Source organism: Trachypithecus francoisi, unplaced genomic scaffold (assembly GCF_009764315.1).
Source record: "Trachypithecus francoisi isolate TF-2019V2 unplaced genomic scaffold, Tfra_2.0 Lachesis_group17, whole genome shotgun sequence".
Taxonomy (NCBI): domain Eukaryota; kingdom Metazoa; phylum Chordata; class Mammalia; order Primates; family Cercopithecidae; genus Trachypithecus; species Trachypithecus francoisi.
In genome coordinates this window covers 87,748,485-87,755,265 of record NW_022681462.1, presented here as the reverse complement: position 1 = coordinate 87,755,265, position 6,781 = coordinate 87,748,485, and positions in this window count along the sequence as shown.

Here is a 6,781-nt window from a genome sequence, read left to right as displayed (position 1 = left end):
CACCTAACCTCCCCCTTTCTCTTTCCTCCTACCCCTCCTGTCTACTCTTTGCCCTTTAAATACTGCAAAACCATCTTTGAAAAAAGCACAGGCCATAGATCCTATTGTAACTTGCATTTCTTTTTCGCATGCACAACCTCAACTGCGGCAAAATAAACCTCTAAATCAGTTGAGATCTGTCTCAGACACTTTTTGGTTTATACTATATATTCATTTTTATAGGGAAGACTGAAAGGGATTGTCTCACTGATCTGCCTTTCCTACTTTCTCAGTTAAGATGGTAGTCAACTCAGTCGGCTGATTTTCAGTGAGAGGATGATTTCAGAGAAGTGTAAAGGGTTTAACCGAAGCATATATCATCTATAAAGCTGAGCGCTTGATGAAGTATTGCCGATAACGGCTAATGTTCTGTAAACTCTCCAACGATGTGGAGGCTCCAAGAGTGTGAGAATTTCAAAACTTCTAGTGAAAAGGACTTGTATTTACTCACCTTTCATGAAAAAAGAAAACAGTTGATACAGGAGCTATAAAGAAATTATTTGGGCAGATAGTGAGGGCAACAGAGTCCTTGACGAATTTTCCCTTTTAACAAAACAGCCCCCAATCATTTCTTTTCTAACAAAGAGCAGCCTGAAAAATCAAACTGCAGTCATAGATAAGCAAGCTGGAAGCATGCACAGGTGAATGCTGCCAGCTGTGCCAATAGAAAAGGGCTACCTGGGCCGGGCACGGTGGCTCATGCCTGTAACCCCAGCACTTTGGGAGGCCGAGGCAGGTGGATCATGAGGTCAGGAGATCGAGACCATCCTGGCCAACACGGTGAAACCTCATCTCTACTAAAAATACAAAACATTAGCCGGGTGAGGTGGTGGGCGCCTGTAGTCCCAGCTACTTGGGAGGCTGAGGCAGGAGAATGGTGTGAACCCGGGAGCCAGAGCTTGCAGTGAGCCAAGATCTTGCCACTGCACTCCAGCCTGGGCGACAGAGCGAGACTCGGTCTCAAAAAAAAAAATTAAATTAATAAAAGGGCTACCTGAGGGCCAGGCATGTTCAGCATGGAGGCTCCAGCTTTCCTTTGTCACCACGTGTAAAGAACCAGGCAGCACAGCACAGGCCAGGTAGAGAACCCATCTGCATAATGAAAGATTAGTGTGGGGCAACCACCGTCTTTGCATGCTATGCAAATGGTACACCTATAGTTCTTTTTTTTTTTTTTTTTTTGAGACGGAGTCTCGCTCTGTCGCCCAGGCTGGAGTGCAGTGGCCGGATCTCGGCTCACTGCAAGCTCCGCCTCCCGGGTTTACGCCATTCTCTCGCCTCAGCCTCCCGAGCAGCTGGGACTACAGGCGCCCGCCATCTCGCCTGGCTAATTTTTTGTATTTTTTTTTTTAGTAGAGACAGGGTTTCACCGTGTTAGCCAGGATGGTCTCGATCTCCTGACCTCGTGATCGGCCCGTCTCGGCCTCCCAAAGTGCTGGGATTACAGGCTTGAGCCACCGCGCCCGGCCATACACCTATAGTTCTTACCAGCTTTTCGTGTGCTCTGTAAATAGCAAACCTGGTCCAACCAATCTTGTACACCCTATGTAAATCAGACACCTCTTCCTCAAGCTCATCTGTAAAACCTTCTGCAGTTTACTGCAGAAGTAGCAAACCATTTCCCATTTTCTCCAGGACCCCTCTCTCTGCAGCAGAGAGAGCTTTTCTCTTTCTTCCAACTATTAAGATTCTGCTCTGAGCCTCACTCTTGGTGTGTCTGCATCCTAGTTTTCCATGGCCATGAGACAACGAATCTTGGGTATTGATTTACCCCGATGATGCCGTTTCATAGTCGTCAAGATAAAATCAAAATCCTGTCTTGACCTTTTAGACAAGTTTGCAACCTTCCATCAGCTCAACAATCCGGACTCTAGGGAGACAATTCAGTGCCAGTCTACCCACAGCAATTTTCCCTTATTTGAAATATTGCCTTTGAGTCTATTTCTTCAATCAGCATTTAAGATCCTACTATGTAGAAGGTTCGGGGGGAGGCTGGGGGTGGCAGGAGTGTGTGTCTCTCTTCTTTAAGAGGCTTACAATTTAGTGAAGAAACAGATGTATATGTAACTGCATGCCAATGGAGACCCAAACACCGCAGCAAGGCAGAGCAAAGGAAGGGCTATCAGAATGTGGGGAACAGGGGGGCTTCATGGCAAGGGCATCTCAACCTCTCAACTGGAGTCTTTTATTTATTTTTTTTGAGACGGAGTCTTGCTCTCTTGCCCAGGCTGGAGAGCAGTGGTGCGATCTCAGCTCACTGCAAGCTCCGCCTCCTGGGTTCAAGCCTTTCTCCTGCCTCAGCCTCCCGAGCAGCTGGGACTACAAGTGCCCGCCACCACGCCCGGCTAATTTTTTTGTATTTTTTTAGTAGAGACGGGGTTTCAGCGTGTTAGCCAGGATGGTCTCGATCTCCTGACCTTGTGATCCATCCACCTCGGCCTCCCAAAGTGCTGGGATTACAGGCGTGAGCCACTGCGCCGGGCCTCAACTGAAGTCCTGAAGGATGAGTAGAAGGGAAGAGCATACAGGCTGAGGGAAAAGACTGGGGATGGCAATGAAAGTGAGAACATGGTAAATTCAAGAATAAAGACTGGATCATTTTAGTGGCAGGACCTTTTTGTTTAGAGAGAGTGTAGAGGGCAAAGCTCAAAAGGTCACTTGATTTCAGATCAACTCTAGGCAAGAAGCAGTCACTTAAGATTCTGAAGGCTGTGTTTAGAAAGATTTCTCTGATGATTATGTGAAGGATGAGTGTAAAAGGCATGAAGGTGGTTACTGTAATCGTCTGAAAAAAGATAATTAAGTCCGGAATTTGGTCAGTGAGTAATAGGCCTAGAAAGGAGGAGATGGCTATGCAGCACTACAAAGTGGGACTTCTTGCAATTTAGTGAAACGAGTGGGAAAAAGTTGTTGAAAATGACCGCTAGTAGGATGATGATGCAATTAATTTGGATGGGGACACAAGAACATATTTGTGGGGAATGTTATTTGATTTGGGACTGAAGTTTGAGGTGCTGGAGGTGGAAGGGTGGGATCCATGTGGTAATGCTCACCAGTTGAACATTTAAAACTGGATTATGAGAGAGATGTTGAAGAGTGGACTTAAGATGTATACACGTGTAAGTGGTACTGAGTTCAAGGGAAGAGTTGTTCAGTGAGTGTACAAGGCCCTGGCTGAGAAACATTATTCTCACATACATTTAAAACATGTATACTTTGACAAACTCACAATTAGAGCTCTGTTGGCCAGGCTGGTCTCAAACTCCTGGCCTCAAGCAATCCCCCCGCCTTGGCCTCCCAATGTGCTAGGATTACAGGTGTGAACCACTGTAACTGACCTAGTTTTGTTTTCAAAATGGAAATCCCTATGAGCCTTGTAAGGAATTTCACTTCCAGATAATTTTTAACTCATCAGAATTCCCACAGTCATTGTGTCATCATCTAATGATGTGTTTTTTTGTTTTGTTTTGTTTTTTGAGATGGAGTCTGGCTCTGTTGCCCAGGCTGGAGTGCAGTGGTGTGATCTCAGCTCACTGCAACCTCTGCCTCCTGGGTTCAAGCAATTCTCCTGCCCCAGTCACCCGAGTAGCTGGGATTAACAGGCATGCACCACCATGCCTGGCTAATTTTTGCATTTTTAGTAGAGACGGGGTTCACCATGTTGGCCAGGGTGGTCTCAAACTCCTGACCTCAGGTGATCCGCCCTCCTTGGCCTCCCAAAGTGTTGAGATTATAAGCACGAGCCACTGCGCCTGGCCGGGTGCTTTTATCTCTAGTACTTGTATTGTGCAGTGGAACCACTGGCAGGTTCATTCCAAAGCCCAGGGATTGACTCTTGGGCCAAGCACTTGTTAGTCACCTGACTATAAACCTGAGCTTCAGTTTCACCATCTGTAAAATGGCCTACTGTAATTGCTTTATAGGATTTTGCAGATCAAATATGTGAAAGTGCTATACAAATGTAAGAAATTATTCACACAAAAGTGGGTTACTAGCCTAGTACATTGCCTGGCAGAGGAGAAATGAAAAATCTGTTAACTGATGTAGAATTTCCACTTTAGGAAAGCAGCAGCTTCAGAGCAGTGTCTCTGTACTTCCCACAGTACAGCAGTGTGTGAAGTACAGAGACAATAGAATAAAATCAAAATGGAACAAAGGCTGGGCCTGGTGACTCATGTCTGTAATTCCAGCATTTGGGAGGTCAAGGAAGGAGGATCACTTGAGGCCAGTTCAAGACCAGCCTGGGCAATACAGCAAGACTCTGCCTCTACCAAAAAAAAAAAAAAAAAAAAAATTAGCTGAATGTGGTGGCATGCACTTGTAGTCCCAGCTTCTTGGGAGGCTGAGGCAGGAAGATGGTTTGGGCCCAGGAGTTTGAGGGTGCAGTGAGCCATGATCGTGCCATTGTACTCCAGCCTGGGAGAAATCCTGACTCTAAAAACAAAAAAAGGAGTAAATACCATACTGTAGTCTCGGGGTTCTGCTTTACCTGAGGGCTCCTGGGCACTGGAATGGGAGGAAAATCTTACAGGACAGAAGTTATTCCTTTCAATGTAATTATTCTTTTCTCAAGTCAATGTCTCAAGTTTGTTACGGACACCCGTGGGCACTGCTTGCTTCTGCTGGTTGTACTAACTACCAGTTCAGAGACAAGCACAAATAATTAGACCAGGGCCAAACTCCACAGCATAAGAGAACGATTCTTTGTGCACAGTAGGATCAAGAGCCAGGGAAAGGCGAGCGCTTCCAAGGTCTGATCCAAAAAACCTACTATCCTAGGGTGAACTGCAGGGTCCTAAAATTCCTCGGCCTTATAAAAAGGATCCTCTGTCAGTCCTTCTTATACCTGCCCCACAAGGAACCCACATTTTCCAAAATTCTTTTAAGCTAAGGGATGACCCTGTAGTTTCATAGAGTTCCTTCTTCATTCCTTGTTTAGACATGCAGGGACAGAATGCTTCTCCCAAACGGTAGTGGGATACCCTGCTGACCATATGCCAAAGATAACCCCGTTTTAGTTGAGGCCTCCAAAGGGCAGGCTCTGACTGCCTCCAGAGAAGGGGCCAGGTCCTCTCTTCTCAACCCCGGAGTTCTTGCCCCTCTTTTCAAAGCTGTTTTAGTTATTTCACATATGAAAGCACTGTCTAAGGTCACAAAAGAGATTAAAGTCTACAGACTCAGAATCCATCCTAAATCATATCGCCCGGGATAGTGAATCCAGAATTTGGAATTAGACTTGGTTTCAACTCCCAATTTCCACTGATAAATGGTAGTGTTTGTGTCATAACCCTTCAGAGCTTGTTTTTTCTTTCTTTTTTTTTTTTGAGACGGAGTCTTGCTCTGTTGCCAGGCTGGAGTTCAGCGGTGTGCTCTGGGCTCACTGCAACCTCCGCCTCCCAGATTCAAGCAATTCTCCAGCCCCAGCCTCCCAAGTAGCTTGGACTACAGGCGTGCGCCACCAAACCCAGCTAATTTTTGTATTTTTAGTAGAGACTGGGTTTCACCATGTTGGCCAGGATGGTCTCAATCTCTTGACCTTGTGATCCGCCTGTCTCAGCCTCCCAAAGTGCTGGGATTACAGGCGTGACCCACTGCACACAGCCTTTTTTTTTTTTTTCAAACGGAGTTTTGCTCTGGTTGTCTAGGCTGGAGTGCACGGGTGTGATCTTGGCTCACTGCAACCTCCACCTCCTGGGTTCAAGCAATTCTCCTGCTTCAGCCTCCTGAGTAGCTGGGATTACAGGCACACGCCACCACACACAGCTAATTTTTTGTATTTTTAGTAGAGACAGGGTTTCATCATGTTGGCCAGGCTGGTCCTGAACTCCTGACCTCAGGTGATCCACCCACCTCGGCTTCCCAAAGTGCTGGGATTACAGGCGTGAGCCACCGTGCCCGGCCCAGAGCTCGTTTTCTAACAACTCTCTACAACGACAGCAGAGGATTAAATGAGATAATGTGCAGAAAAGTATTTTAGAAATTATTACAAATTTATTCTCTCTGAATACTTTTAATACTGTCACCAGCTACAGACTACTGTGTAGAAGATAAAGAAGCCTGCACTTCTGGCAGCACAGGGCTAGTTGTGGAAAAGACTAGGTATGAGCCGAAACAATTTCCAAGTGAGGATCCCAGTGCCTACTGTTAATATCTCCTGGAGCCGCGGGCTGACATAACTCTAATGTAGATGCCAGCTCAGGAGAGCGCTAGTTAACAACTTAAAACAAGCAGCTCTCTGGGGCTCCTCCCTGTCTCCAGGCCTTCCCACATGCTGCCTCTCACAACTCTTCACTGGCTCTCCACTGAGCTACTTCCTCATCACCTGCAAACCTCACTTTGAATGCCATTGCTTCCTCAAGGGAATCTGCCTTCACCTCCAGACGAGGCCCTGCTTAGAAATTCCTACTTGGAATTCTCCTGTGTGCCACTTAATCCAGTTGTGATTATCTCGATCTAAGTCCCCTAATGTGAATATAGGCTCCACTAGGACAGGGCGCATGCCTGTCGGCATCCTTTCATATCCCTAGTTCCTCAGATAAAGACAATACAATGTGTTGAATGAGTGAATGAGGCCAGAACTTTGTGTTCCTTCAATCTTGTTAAGAATTCTGGGGGCAATGAAAATAAAATATAGAAAGAAAATTAATTTAGTGCTGGCAGAAAGGGTTCTGGACAGAGGCATGCTTCCTTGGGCAGTTTTCGCCAATAAAAAGAATTTATGGGCTTAATTAAATCAAGATCT